Source organism: Acinonyx jubatus, chromosome B2, assembly GCF_027475565.1.
Source record: "Acinonyx jubatus isolate Ajub_Pintada_27869175 chromosome B2, VMU_Ajub_asm_v1.0, whole genome shotgun sequence".
Classification (NCBI taxonomy): domain Eukaryota; kingdom Metazoa; phylum Chordata; class Mammalia; order Carnivora; family Felidae; genus Acinonyx; species Acinonyx jubatus.
In genome coordinates this window covers 136,445,139-136,460,939 of record NC_069385.1, presented here as the reverse complement: position 1 = coordinate 136,460,939, position 15,801 = coordinate 136,445,139, and the positions used below count along the sequence as shown (strand labels likewise).

The following is a 15,801-nucleotide window of genomic DNA, read 5'->3' as shown; positions in this document are numbered from 1 at the left end:
CAACAGCCAGCAGAAGGCAAGACAGTTGCTGACCCAAGTTTACACGGTGGGATGCAGAAACCCTTGCACAGTCTTCTTCTATTCCCCCCCGCCTCCCCATAGACTTGATCGATAATAAAGTTTCCCAAGGACATGCTGGTTACACTCTGTTCCTTGGTACGTTATATCTGAACCACACAACAGATGCTGCCAACTAGGAATAATTACTCCCATACTATAGATGAAGGAAGTAAAGCTCAGAGAGGCTAAAGTTGGGAACCTACGCCTCTCTCATCCCAGAACCCAGGCTTGCTTTCACTTTATTTTTAACAATATATAACATACGTGTGAAGAGGGCATAGAAACACATCACACCAAAAAATAAAATAACCACCATTGCACTCACTGTCAATGTACCTTTAGCTCAGCAGCCCCCACCCCTGAATTTCATGCTAATTTGCTTTCTTTCCTTTATAATTTGTCTTTATATGTCTGTAGGCCTAAACACTATATTTTCAAGTTCTGCCTGTTTTATATTTAATCTGTACAGAAGTGATGAATCATGTCTTTCTTTTGTTATTGTTCATTTATTTTTTTTTTTAATGCTTATTTATCTTTGAGAGAGAGAGAGTGCAAGCAGGGGAGGGGCAGAGAAAGAGGGAAACACAGAATCCGAAAGCAGGCTCCAGGCTCTGAGCTGTCAGCACAGAACCCGATGTGGGGCTCAAACCCACAAAACCTGAGATCATGACCTGAGCTGAAGCTGGATGCTTAACTGACTGGACACCCCGGTGCCCCCAATGTCTATCTTTCTAAGAAAAATTCCTTTGTCATGAATTAATCACAGACCTCTTGCTATGTCTCTAGTCCTAGGCTTTGAAAACCAAAGAGGCCTAGATTCATAGTTTTAAGGTAGGCTTGCCAGATTTAGCAAATAAAAGTGTAAATAACATTTCAGCATGTAGATCCCATACAATTCTGGGGACACAGTTACACTTAAAAAGCATTTGCTCGTTATCTGAAATTCAAATGTAACTGGGCATCTTGTATTCTGTCTTGCAACTGTTTTAAAGAGACTTATTATATCAATCTTGATACCTGAATGCCAAGTGCTAACGACACTGGAGGATAATCAGCATCTTTCTAGTGACCCCCACAACACAGTGGTGGAAATTACATGGATTCTAAACTTAGAAATGCAGATCCCAATTTCCATTCCATTGGCGTTTGGTTATGTGGTCTTGGACAAGTCCCTTAAACTTCCTGAGCTCTGGTTTGTTCAGGATCAGGAGAGACTTCCTCAAAAAAAAAAAAAAAAGCTAGATCAAATGCTAACATCCAGACTTAGAAACCAAGAAATAATAGCATAAGCACATTCCTTAGAGATATGCAGGGACCCCTAGAAATCCTGAAAACACTAACAGTTAAAACTCCAAATGTTCGCCTCTGAGATGCAGAACCATGAATGGAGTGTGGGCAGGAGTAGGGCAGGAAATGCTCCTTCTTAAGATAAGTGCTCTAGTGGCATTTCATGTTTTTAACATCAATTTACTTCGAAAAATTTTCAGTCGTTAAAATAGAAATTGAATGGGGGTTAAAAAGAAAAAAAACAACCCTGTGAGAATGAGTTTTAAAATGATAATAAATTGGGATAGTCATAATGCCTCCCTCGAAGAGTTAAGGATGAAACAGGAACATGTGTATAAGAATTCTAAGAAAATACCAAAGTTGATCTCATGCCCATCATTTCAGATAAGGGAAAGGAATGGTAATACCCTGCCGTCTTTGAAGAAATTGACAGCAGAATTTCCCCCCAGCATTGTTTTATAGGTCACTCAACCTTGACAGGCCAGCGTCTGTTTAGTCTTTTCTAGTTCAACGCTCACAAGAGTACAACGCTCCTGAAGGGCTTTGTAAATATTTTCCACTGTCAATGATGAATTCAAGTTTTAATTCCAAAAAAGGAGAACTCCTCCCGGGCTCCTGGTGGAGGGCAGCGTCTTGAAGAAGGCGAGGTGCCCCTCCCAGCTTATCTGTGAAGTAGGTAGATTCCCACCACTCCAGTGAGGAGCCAACTGCCCCGAGCCCTGGAGCTGACCGCAGCTTCTGCGAGTAGCAGCGCCTTCTGGGGACGCGCCGGGGAGATGCAGCGAGGGGCTAGTGCTGCAGCTCCTGAAAGCGCATCCTCAGGCTGCGCTCTGCCCTCTAGTGGCAGCAGGCGCTAGCTACTCTTCGAAAGTGCTCACCCCCCTCCAGCGCGTCTTCTTCCTCCTACGGAGCAGAGAATTTTGAGTCCGGAACACCCAACGCCCGCCCGAGAAAACTAACGAGGGAGAGAGACAAATGAGAAACAGTGCAGAGGGCACGTGTTGTTGAGATGTGGATGAGAGACTGGGTTTCCACTTCCTTGAGTGTCTGTCCTCTGAGCTAGCGTGGTTCCCTGGAAATTAGAAAAATAAGGCTAATGCACACAGCAACAATGCATTTAAGTCACAGGACTTGCATTCTGAGATTTTTGTTCTGCCAAAATTTGGGGGCTTTATGAAATGATGATGACAGTAAATGGTGATTTTTTTTTCCTTTAAGGTCCCATGTCGTCTCCCAAATGCTTTGCAAATGTTTACCCATTTGTTATATCTCCACTTCTAGGAACCACTGTTCCAACCCACCATGGCAACCTTTCACATCATAACCACAGAATTATTTTCAGTTGGAGTGGACGTCTACAGTTGTCATATCCTGGGAAAATAAGGTATTCTCTCCATGTTACTGACTTGAGACCTAGGCAGGATAAGCCATCTGTCTGCCATAACTCAAGGCTTTGCGTATAACAGGTTTTCAGAAGGAGTAGGCCTTCAGAGTCTCTTTAGTGAGTATTAGACTGAACACGGGGAAGTTTGGGACAGTTGTTATCGCTCCTGATGGCTTTCATCCTGGCTGGCATATGACTCAGACTAGGGTTGGAGAGGAATTACTGGGTGGGGTGGGGAGGAAGGCTTCGCGGGATGCTGCCTTAAAACTAGCTGTGAGGTCAAACACATGTGGTTCCCAGAATAACCAGGTGCTCTGAGTACGGGGAAGAGCTAGATAACCCCGCGCTGCTAACACGAAATCCAAGCAGTGTGGCAAAGTGACCTTCAAAACGTTCTATAAATTTTACCTTCCACAAACTCTGTTTTACCGTTCCAGAAAAACTGTTTCCAGGTAATGATGTTAGTGAGGACATAGAGAGATTGGAACCCTCCTGCATTGTTGATTGGAACACAAAACAATGCAGTTTCTATGGAAATCAGTGTATCACTTCCTCAAAAAGTTAAACATGGTATTACTATATAAATCATCAATTGTATTCCTAAGGATATACCTCCAAAGAACTGAAAAACAATGCTCTATTCATAATAACCAAAAGAAACAACCCAAATGTCTTTCAACTGATACATGGATAAACCAACTGTGGTATATCCATGTAATGGAATATTACTCAGCCCAGAACAGGAATGAAGTACTGACACGTGCTACCATGTGGATGAACCTCAAAAATGCTATGCTAAGGAAAGAAGCCAGACACCAAAGGTCATATATCCTATGATTCCATTTATATGAAATAGCCAGAATAAGATCTGCCTGTGGATTGTTCTGTTCTGTGGATTCACAGAAACAGAAAGCACATTAGTGGTCACTAGGGGCTGGGGACAGCAGAAAACAGGGAGGAGACTGCTTAGCAGGTACACAATGTCACTTTAGGGTGATGATCATGTTTTAGAATCAGATGTGATGGCTTTACAACATTGTCAATGGACTAAATACCATTGAACTGTGTACTGTTAAATGCTAAACTTTATCTTATGGTACTTACCTCAATAAAAGTGAAACAAATTATAATGGTTTAAGAATCTATTTATGGGGCGCCTGGGTGGCGCAGTCGGTTAAGCGTCCGACTTCAGCCAGGTCACGATCTTGCGGTCCATGAGTTCGAGCCCCGCGTCAGGCTCTGGGCTGATGGCTCGGAGCCTGGAGCCTGTTTCCGATTCCATGTCTCCCTCTCTCTCTGCCCCTCCCCCATTCATGCTCTGTCTCTCTCTGTCCCAAAAATAAATAAAAATGTTGAAAAAAAATTTTTTTTAAAAATAAAAAAGAATCTATTTAATGACTACTCTAGTTATAAAGAGATAATGAGAAGATAATGGGAGAAATCTAAGTAATTTTCATGAGTTCCGCCTGAATTTAAATAATCAAATTTAAAGGGTTCTCTTTTTTTCAACTGGTTGTATATTTAAATACACTACACTACTACTAAATACAAATCACTACCAAACTTTAATAATTTTATGATCATGGTGCACCTGGGTGGCTCAGTCAGTTAAGCATCCAACAGTCTCACAGTCTGAGAGTTCGAGCCCTGCACTGGGCTCTCTGCTGTCAGCACAGAGCCCGCTTCAGATCCCCTCGGTCTCTCTTTCTTTCTGTGCCTCTCACACTCATTCTCTCTCTCTCAAAATAAATAAATAAACTTTAAAAAAAATTTACGGTCACCCCTGAAGTTCACTTTCATGACCTTTGATTATTATTGTGCAAGTAACATCAGGATGAATGTGAATGAAAGGATTTCTGGACTCCATGCGCTGTAGTCAAATTGCCATAGTTTATAAAGCTTACCTACTCCACCACAGTAGAGAGAAAGAAGTTAGAATTGGTTAAAAATCGGTTAAAAAATTTGGTTAAAAAAATCATTAAGACCTTTGGAAATGGGTGTGTCATTGAATACCTTATTTCACTGATTTGAAGCTGCACATTTTTTTCCATATTTTAATATTGCTGAAACTGAGATGCCTCTTACACCCACCGAGGCCAGGTGGCTGTCATGATGTAGCTGTCATTGCTACATTGTAGCCTAGTGCTAACTAGGCATCAGAACATTCTTTTTGATTTTTCAGATTTTATTTATTTTTTATTCAAGTATAATCAACATACAGTATTATGTTAGTTTCGGGTGTACAATATAATGATACAACAGCTCTATACATTACTCAGGGCTCTTCACAATAATTGTGCCCTTAATCCCGATCACCTGTTTCGCCCATCCTCCCATCAAACTCCTCTCTGGCAACTATCAGTTTGTTTTCTGTATTTAAAAGTCTGGCTTGTTTGTCTCTTTTTCCTTTGTCTGTTTTGTTTCTTAAATTCCACATATGAAGGAAATCATATGGTATTTGTCTTTCTCTAGCTGGCTTATTTCACTTAGCATAATACCCTCTAGGTCCATTCATGTTGCTGCAAATGGCAACATCTCATTCCTTTTTATGGCTGAGTGATTAATATTCCATTGTATATATATCACCTCTTCTCTATCCATCCATTTATCAATGGACACTTGGGCTGCTTCCATATTGTGGCTATTTTAAATAAAGTGCAAAAAAAAAATCATTTGCAAATATCTGCTCCCATTCAGTAGGTTGCCTTGATATTTTGTTGATGGTTTCCTTCGCTGTGCAAAAGCTTTTTATTTTTGTGTAGTCCCCCTAGTTTATTTTTGCTTTTCTCTTGCCAGTGGAGACATAGCTACAAAAATGCTTCCATGACTGATGCCTATGTTTTCTTTTTTTTTTTTTTTAAGATGATACAGTTTCTTTTTTTTTTTTTAATGTTTACTGATTTTTGAGAGAGAGAGAGACAGAACACAAGTAGGGGAGGGGCAGAGAGAGAGGGAGACATAGAATCCGAACCAGGCTCTAGGCTCTGAGCTGTCAGAACAGAGCCTGATGCGGGGCTCAAACCCACAAGCTGTGAGATCATGACCTGATCTGAAGTCGGACATTTAACCAACTGAGCCACCCAGGCGCCCCACCTGTTTTCTTCTAAGACTTTTATGGTTTCAGGTCTCATATTTACATCTTTAATCCATTTTAGTTTCTTTTTGTGTAGAGTGTAATAAAGTGGTTTCATTCTTTTGTGTATAGCTGTCCAGTATTCCCAGCACCATTTGTTGGAGAGACTGTTTTCCCTGTTGTATATCTTGCCTCCTTTATCGAAGATTATTTGACCTGACAGGTGTGGTTCGTTTCTGGGCTCTCTATTCTTTTCTGTTGATCTAAGTATCTACTTTTGTGCCAATACCATTCAGTTTTGATTACTATAGCTTTTTAGTATATCTTGAAATGAGGGATTGTGATTCTTTCCCCAGCTTTGTTCTTCTTTCCCCCAGATTGCTGTGGCAATTTGGAATCTTTTGTGGTTGCATTCATATTTTAGGACTATTTGTTCTAATTCTGTGAAAAATATTGTTGGCAATTTGATAGGGATTACATTAAATCTGTAGATTGCTTTTGGTAGTATGGACATTTTAACAGTATTGCTTCTTCTGATCCATGAGCACAGAATATCTTTTTGTTTGTTTGTGGCATGTTCAATTTCTTTCATCAGTGTTTTATAGTTTTCAGGGTACTGTCTTTCACCTTCCTTGGTTATGTTTCTTCCTAGGTATTTTATTCTTTTTGCTGCCATTGTAAATGGGATTGTTTTGTTAATTTCTCTTTCTGCTACTTCATTATTAGTGTTTAGAAATGCAACAGATTTCTGTATATTAATTTTGTATCCTGAGATATTACTGAATTTATTTTTTCAGGTCTGGAAGTTTCTTGGTGGAAGCTTTAAAGTTTTCTGTATATAGTATCAGGTCATCTGCAAATAGTGAAAGTTTTATTTTTTCCTTGACAGTTTGGATGCCTTTATTTCTTTTTCTTGTCTGATTGCTATGGCTAGGACTTCCAGTTGTCTACTGAATAAAAGTGGTGAGTGTGGATATCCTTGTCTTGTTCCTGATATTAGAGGAAACACCCTCAGTTTTTCACCACTGAGTATGACATTAAGGTGTGAGTTTTTCACATACGGCCTTTATTATGTTGAGGTATGTTCCCTCTAACCTACATTGTTGAGAGTTTTTATCATGAATGGATGTTGCACTTTATCAAATGTTTTTTCTGCATCTATTGAGATGATTGTATGGTTTTTATCATTTCTCTTGTTTTTTAAAACTTTTTTAATGTTTGTTTTTTATTTGTGTGTGTGTGAGAGAGAGAGAGATAGAGCATGAGTTGGAGAGGAGCAGAGAGAGAGTGGGAGACACAGAATCTGAAGCAGGCTCCAGGCTCTGAGCTGTCAGCACAGAGCCCAATGTGGGGCTCAAACCCACAAGCCATGAGGTCATGACCTGAGTTGAAGCTGGCCGCTTAACCGACTGAACCACCCAGACACCCCTATCATTTCTCTTATTAATGTGATGCATCACGTTGGTTGACTTGCAAATACTGAACCACCCTTGCATCCCTTGAATAAATCCCACTTAATCATAGTGATTGATTTTTTTTTCAAATTTTTATTTAAATTCTAGTTAGTTAACATTTACTGTGATATAGGTTTCAGGAAATGAATTTAGTAATTCATCACTTATAAATAACATCCAGTGCTCATCATAACAAGTGCCCTTCTTAATATCTATCACTGATTTAGCCCATCCCCTACTACCTCCCTTCATCAACCCTCAGTTTGTTCTCTATCATTGAGTCTCATTGTTTGGAGGTGCCTGGCTGGCTTAGTCAGTTGAGTATCCGATTCCTGGTTTCAGCTGGGTTCATGATCCCGGGATTGAGCCCAGCATTGGGCTGCATGCTGAGCCTGCTTTGGATTCTATCTCTCCTCTCCCTCTACCCCACCCCCACTCAAACTCACACATGCACTCTTTCTCTCTCAAAATATAAAAAATAAAAATGGGGTGCCTAGGTGGCTCAGTTGTTTGAGCTTCCGACTTTAGCTCCGGTCATGATCTCATGGTTCATGAGTTTGAGCCCCACAGCAGGCTTGCTACTGTCAGTGCAGAGCCTGCTTTGGATCCTCTGTCCTTCTCTCTCTGCCCCTTCCCCCTCTCAAAAATAAATAAACATTTAAAAATATAAAACCAAAAAGAGTCTCATGGTTTGCTTCCCTGTCTTTTTTTCCTTCCCATATATTCATTTGTTTCTTAAATTCCACATAGGAGTGAAATAATATGGTATTTGTCTTTCTTCGACTGACTTATTTCACTTAGCATAATACTCTCTAGCTCCATCCACATCCTTGCAAGGGCAAGATTTCACTCTTTTTGATGGCTGAGTAATACACATACCACATCTTTTTCATCAGTTCATCAGTTGATGGACATTAGAGCTGTCTCCATAGTTTAGCTATTATTGATATCGCTGCTGTAAACACTGGGTTGCATGTACCCATTCAAATCTGTATTTTTGAATCCTTAGAGTAAATACCTAGAAGTACAATTGCTGGGTCATAGGGCAGTTCTGTTTTTAACTTTTTGAGGAACCTCCATTATATTTTCCAGAGTGGCTATACCAGTTTGTATTCCCACCAACAGTGTAAGAGGGTGGCCCTTTCTCAACATCCTCACCACCATCTTTTGTTTCCTGTGTTGTTAAGTGAATGATTTTTTAATGTATTGTTGTACACAGATTGCTAATATTTTTTGATGATTTTTGCATCTATTTTTTATCAGAGATGTTGGCCTATAGTTTTTTTTTTGTTTTTGTTTTTTTTTTTTTGGTAGTGTCTTTATCTGATTTTGGTATCAGAGTAATGTTGGCCTTGTTTAGAATGAATTGGGAAGCTATCCTTCCTCTTCTATTGTTTGGAATAGTTTGAGAAGAATAAAGATGAACTCTTCTTTAAATGTTTGGCAGAACTCACCTGTGAAACTATCTGGTCCTGGACTTTTGTTGGGACTTTTTAAATTAGGGATTCAATTTCATTGCTAGTAATCAGTCTGTTCAAATTTTCTATTTCTTCCTGATTCAGTTTTGGAAGGTTATGTTTCTATCAGTCGATCTATCCTTTTCTTCTAGGTTGTCCAATTATTGGCATATAAGTTTTCATAATGTTCCCTTGTAATCTTTGTATTTCTGTGGTGTTGATTGTCATTTCTCCTCATTAATTTCTGATTTTATTTAGAGTCTTTCTTTCTTTCTTTCTTTCTCTTTCTTTCTTTCTTTCTTTCTTTCTTTCTTTCTTTCTTTCTATGAGTCTGGCTAAAGGTTTATCAATTTTGTTTATCTTTTCAAAGAACCAGCTACCAGTTTCATTGATCTGCTCTATTGTCATTTTGGTCTCCGTGTCATTTATTTCAGCTCTAACTTTTATTATTTCTTTCTTCTATTGTCTTTAGGCTTTGTTTTTTCTTCTTTCATTGGCTCCTTTAGGTGTAAGATTAAGTTATTTGAGATTTTTCTTGCTTCTTGCTGTAGGCCTGTATTGCTATAATCTTCTCCCTTAAAACAGTTTTGCTGCATCCCCAAGATTTTGGACTATTGTGTTTTCATTTTAATTTGCTCCCATGTTGTTTTTGATTTCCTCTTTGATCTCTTGGTTGACCCATTCTTTATTTAGTAGCATGTTATTTAGCCTCCATGTATTTGTGTTCTTTCCAGACTTTTTCTTGTGATCAATTTCTAGTTTCATACTGTTGTGGTTGAAAAAGATGTTTGATATGATTTCAATCTTTTTTGACTTATTGTGATTTGTTTTATGGCCTAACATGTGATCCATTTTGAAGAATGTTCCATATGCACTTGAAAATAATGTGTACTCCACTGTTTCTGGATGAAATGTTCTGAACATATCTGTTAGGTCCATTTGGTCCAATGTGTCATTCAAAGCCACTGTTTCCTTATTGATTTTCTGTCTGGGTGATATGTCCATTGATGTAAATGGAGTATTGAAGTTTCCTACTATTTTTTAAATAAAGTTTATTTATTTGGAGAAAGAGAGAGAGACGTGGGGGGGATAAGCTGGGGAGGGGCTGAGAGGAAGAGAGAGAGAATCCCAAGCAGCCTCCACACCCCATGCTACAGCCAACATGGGGCTTGATCTCATGACCACGAGATCATGAGCTGAGCTGAAATCAAGAGTCAAATGCTTTGGGCTCCTGGGTGGCTCAGTTCAGCTCAGGTCATGATCTCGCAGTTCATGAATTCAAGCCCTGCATCAGGCTCTGTTGACAGCTTGGAGCCTGGAGCCTGCCTCAGATTCTGTGTCTCCTTCTCTCTCTGCCCCTCCCCCACTCACACACACACACACACACACACACACACACACACACACACACGTTCTCCCTCTCTCTCTCTCAAAAATAAAATAAACATTAACAAAAAAATTTAAAAGAGTCGGATGCTTAACCAACTGAGCCATCCAGGCACCCCAAGTCCCCTACTATTGTATTACTGTCAATTTCTCCCTTTATTTGTTAACAGTTGTTTTATATATTTAGGTGTTCTCATGTTGGGCGCATAAATATTTACAATTGTTATATCCTATTGTTGGACTATTCCCTTTATCATTATGTGATGTCCTTCTTTGTCTCTTGTTACAATTTTTATTTTAAGTCTCTTTTGTCCAATAAAACTACTGTTCCTCTAGCTCTCTGCTTGCATTTGCATGGTAAATGACTTTCCATCCTGTCACTTTCAAACTGCTTGTATCTTTCAGCCTGAAGTGAGTCTCCTATAGGCAACATATAGATCGATCTTTTTTATCCATTCAGTCACCCTATATCTTTGGATGGAACATTTAGTCCATTTACATTCAAAGTAATTAATGATAGGTATGTTATGTATTTATTGCTATTTTCTTACTCATTTTACAGTTGTGTTTGCAGTTTTTGTCCATTTGCTTCTTCTGCTCTCTTCCCTTGTGGCTTGATGGCTTTCTTTAGTCATATGCTTGGGTTCCTTTCTCTTTATTTTATTTAATTTTATTTGAGAGAGAGGGATGGGAGAGAGGGGCAGAAGGAGAGAGAGAGAGAGAGAGAGAGAGAGAGAGAGAGAGAATAAATCTTAAGCAGGCTCCACACTCAGCATGGAGCCTGACATGGAGTTTGATCCCAGGATCATAGGATCATGAGATGCTTGTCTTCATGACATAAGCCAAAATCCAGAGTCAGATGCTCAACCAACTAAGCCACCGTTTCTCTTAAGTTTTTGCATATCAGTACAGGTTTTTGATTTGTGGTTACCATTAGGCTCACATGTAACATCTTATGCATATAACAGTCTGTATTAACTTGATGGTCACTTAAGTTTGAACTCATTCTAAAAGCACTACATTTTTACTCCCCCTCCCACACTGTTTTATGTATATGATGTCATACTTTGCATCCTTTTATTTTGTGAATTCCTTAATTGACTTTTATAGATTTTAAATTGATGTTACTGATTTTGTGCTTTAACCCCTGTACTGGTTCTGTAAGTAATTAACCTACTATTTTTTATCATGTTTGTATTTACCCGTGAAATCTTTTCCATTCATAATTTTCTTACTCCTGATTATGGCCTTTTCTTTCCACTCAAAAAATCCCTTTAACATTTCTTGTAAGGCTGCTCTAGTGATGATTAATTACTTTAACTTTCATTTGTCTGGGAAACTCTTTATCTCTCCTTTTATTCTCAATGATAGCTTTGCTGGATATTTTTGGCTGCAGATTTTTTCCTGTCAGCACTCTGAATACATCATGCCACTCCCTGCTGGCCTGCAAAGTTTCTGCTGAAAAATCGCTGGTGCCCTTGTATGTAACTGTTCTCTTTTCTCTTGCTGCTTTTAAAATCACGTGTTATCACTACTTTATGCCATTTTAATTATTGTCTGTCTTGGTGTGGACCTCCCTGGGTTGATATTGTTGGGGACTCTCTTGTTTCTTAGATATAGAGGCCTTTTTCCTTAGCCAGAATCAGGAAGTTTTCAGCTATTATGTCTTCAAATAAATGTTCTGTTCACTGACCCATCCTTCTGCTTCCTCTACTCTACTCTTTGTTCCCTCTAGTGCATTTTTAATTTCACTTATTGAGTTCTTCATCTCTGATTAGTTCTTTTTTTATATTTTTTATCTCTTTGAGGGTCTCCCGGCAATCTCCACTCTTTTCTGAAGTCCTTAAAGTTCGAATTCTTTATCAGGTATATTGCTTATCTCCATTCATTTACCACTTTGGCTGTGGTTTTGTCCTATTCTTTCGTTTGAGACATATTCCTCTGTCCCCTCATTTTGTCTCACTCTCTGTTTCTGTATATTAGGAAAGTCATTTACATCTCCTGGTCTTGAAAGTAGTGGCCTTATGAAGAAGGGATCTTGTGATGCCTTGTGGCACAATGTCCCCTGTTCACCGCTTCAGGGGTGTCTTCTACGTGGGCTACATGCACCCTACGGTTGTGGCTGGGCTGTGTTTGCCTTTAGTCCAGTCAGCTGCAATGGTCCCCTTGGCCTGTTGTGGGCCTGGTTTGGTCCCTGTGTTGTTGGGGGGCCGATCTGGGGCCACTGTCGCTTATAGCTGGGCAGGGTCAGTACTTAGACCAGATGCCTGCCCTCAGCCCATTTGCAGCTGCACTGAACTGCAGGGTGCTCTCCCTGCCTTGTTCCCTGAGAGGCTTTTGTTGGTGGCCAGGGCCTGCAGTCAGGCTGCCCCCAGATGCCTGCCCCCGGGCTATCTGCTGGGGCTGCAGTCCATCGATCAGCAGGGCACTCTCTCCGCACTGCCATTTATAAGGTTTCGCTGCTAGAGCTGCAGTTGAACCGGTGTGTGTGGTCATGTGCCTCTCTCTCCAGGGCAGGAGTCATTTGGGAGTGGCCTAGACCCTGCTGGGCTGCTTATGGCATGAGAGGTGGCAGGAAGTGCTTTTTAAACTGCTGCTTCTGGGGCGCCTGGGTTGCTCAGTCGGTTAAGTGTCCGACTTTGGCTCAGGTCATGATCTCACGGTCCGTGAGTTCGGGCCCCGCGTCGGGCTCTGTGCTGACAGCTCAGAGCCTGGAGCCTGTTTCAGATTCTGTGTCTCCCTCTCTCTGACCCTCCCCCGTTCATGCTCTGTCTCTCTCTGTCTCAAAAATAAATAAAGGTTAAAAAAAATAAATAAAATAAAAATAAATAAATAAACTGCTGTTTCTATGCTGTATCTACGTGGGGTTGTTTGTTAGGCTGTCTCTGTAAGGGCAGGGACTCAGTTTCCCATTAACCTCTGGCTCTCCGAGAGCCAAGCTTGATTTTAAAGTACAACCCGCTGGTTGTAAAAGCCTCACGAAGGGAAGCCCCACTGGTTTTCAAAGCCAGATTTATGGGGACTCATCTTCTCAGTGCAGGCCCTCCACTCTGGCTTGCCTGCCGTGGGTTCTGTGCCTCTCTCCCCTCTGGGCTTGTGGCGTCCCTCCCATTTGTAGTTAGTGTCACGGGGAGTTTGGTTCCCAACCGTGTCTCCATCCCTCCTGCCTGTTTCAATGTGGCCTCCTCTCGGGATTAACTGTGGAGAGTCTGACATGCCTGATATCTCGGGATCTGCCTAGTCAGCCATCTTCCGGATATTCTTGATCAGAAACACGGATATTAATGACGCCGTGTCAAAAAATGATTCCAAAGAGTTGGATTCTGAATATGAAAAAGTTTTAGGGATGCTTAACAAATTCATTTCAGTTCTGTTTTCCTTTTCACATCGTATGAACATGATATAAAATATCTTTGCTAAATAAGTCTTTAAAAGTTCTTACAATGAGTGTAACATAAAAATTCAAGTGACAAATCACTTGGTCATAGTTTGACAGCATTTTTTTTCTGCCTCCATAGAACATAAAATAGTGAACGATGTGTCATATATTCAGTGATGTCTTAGATGTAATCAAATGTGATAATCATTTTCTGTAAAAATCTTAAACCCTTGGATTATCTTAGAAAATTATCCATAGTTCCAAACATTAACACTAGTGTACCTTCTTATTTATGAGGAAGCATATTTTTTAGTTCAGTAGAGCTTACCTCTTTCTATAAATGTTTACTGAAAATCTGGAAAAAGGAAGAACTATGTTAGGTACAATGTGGAATATCAAAATAAGTAAGACAGCCCCAGTCACCAAAGAATCTACAATCTAGTGGATAATTGATATTACTACTCTGGTGTGTTTCACTCATGTATTCATTCAAAAATATTTACTGAGCAATCCACCTAGGACTGTACCCTTGCCTTGCTTTCTATCCTTCCCCTCCTTGTATCCCCCTCCTCCTTGCCAGTCTGCCCTGGGAGCACCTCTTTACTAAATCATTTGCACACAAATCCTTGCCTCAGGGTCTGCATCCAGGGCATCCAACCTAAGACAAACACAGAAGTGATATTTGAAGCCAGGATCTAGGTAAACTATAAGATATCAAGAGACTTGATATTCATAATTACTGTCTATGTTTGATGTTTTAAGAGATTTGGGTGTTACCCTTTTTTTGTGGAACAAAGGCAGTTCTGAACGTTTCCAAGTATAGTTAACCCTTGACCAACATGGTTGTGAACTGTGCAGGCCCACGTGTCTGCAGATTTCAAAAGTGTAAATATAGCACAGTAGTGTAAATGTATTTTCTCTTCCTTATTTTCTTAATGACATTTTCTTTTTCCTAGTTACTTTATTATAAGAATACAGTATATAATACAGTATACACAGTATATAATACATATACAAAATATGTGTTAATAGACTGTTTATGTAAGCCTTCTGGTCAACAGTAAGGCTGTTAGTAAAGTTTTCGGGACATTACATGTGGATTTTTGACTACCTGGGGGGTTGGTGCCAAACCCCCGCATTGTTCCAGGGTCAGCTGTATAAAGTCTGCCCTTAGATTGCTGACTTCATATAAAAACATTCAAGACTCAGCTGGAATAGCATTTCCTACCTAGGTCATCCCCTTGATATATACATATTGGCTTCTGGATGCAAGCACAAAAATGCACAGAGGTATATGAGTGTGTGTGTGTGTGTGTGTGTACAGGCCAAGGACAAAGCAATCCTATGTGTGTTGTTGGCTATCAAGGCAAGGTGAAGAACAATCTCAAACTAGACTAGAGAATACATCCCGGATTCTCGAATTGTTTTGCCAAATATTTACGAGTAATATGGTCACATTCTGAAAAGGAAAAGTGACCATAAATGCATATCATTATTCACTCAGAAATACTTATTTTAGGTCACTTGCTACATGTCAGGCACTGCGCTGGGTGAACTGGCAGACCTAAGCCTGGTCTCACTGCACTGAAATTTTGAAGGAGAAGGAGAGCCAAACACGAACTAATGACCTAAGTAATTCTTTATTTACAATTATTTGTGTTAGGAAAAAAAGGACACGGCATTATGGGAGTAAATAAGTGCGAACTAAAGTAATAAGAAAGGCCTCTCTGAAGAAGCGCTCCCCAGGCTGAGCCAGGACAAATGGAATCACACAGACATAGAGGGTGTGTGTTCTGGACGTGGGGCCCCAGACGGTGTTGGCCTCAAGCTCAAGCCCTTAATGATATTGCAGCTGTGCTCCAGCCACAAGAACTACCCCGGCAGCTTTGCCCTCCCAGGCCCCTCTTTTTCCGAATGTGGATTTTGTCCTTGTCTGAGGTTCCCTACCCAGAAGCCATCTGCTCACCTCTCAAGATGCAGTTCATGCTACTTCCTCTTGGAAGCTTTTTCTGACTCCAAGGAATGTCAGACACCCCTGTTGCCACGTGCTTTGTGCATTCCTGGCAGGTCATAGGTACTTGTAGAATATTCGTTAGGTAGTTAGTGAATAAGTATGATAGCACCTTATTAGGTGGCCTTTTTTTACCTGGTATTCCCACCCCAAGACTCTGAGCTTCCTGGAAGTTAGGACGATAACTCCGTCAGCAGAGCGCGCAACAGGCAGACGTGGGGAGAGACTGGGAGCTGGCGGGCCACGCAGGAAGTTACCTTTCCCGAGGGGAGCGGTAGTAGGAAGGGATTGGGGAGGAGATGCTGGGCAG

General features: G+C 40.4%; 1 long non-coding RNA gene across 1 annotated transcript in view; it reads left to right on the top strand.

Moving 5' to 3' along the window:
- The window catches only part of LOC113593942 (uncharacterized), a 49,865-nt gene extending 46,931 nt beyond the window's left edge, over window positions 1–2,934 (top strand). Inside the window, exon 6 of the long non-coding RNA XR_008298745.1 lies at window positions 2,629–2,934. This is a non-coding gene — a long non-coding RNA (uncharacterized LOC113593942). The remainder of the gene's footprint in view (window positions 1–2,628) is intronic.
- The last annotated feature ends 12,867 nt before the right edge of the window (window positions 2,935–15,801 follow it).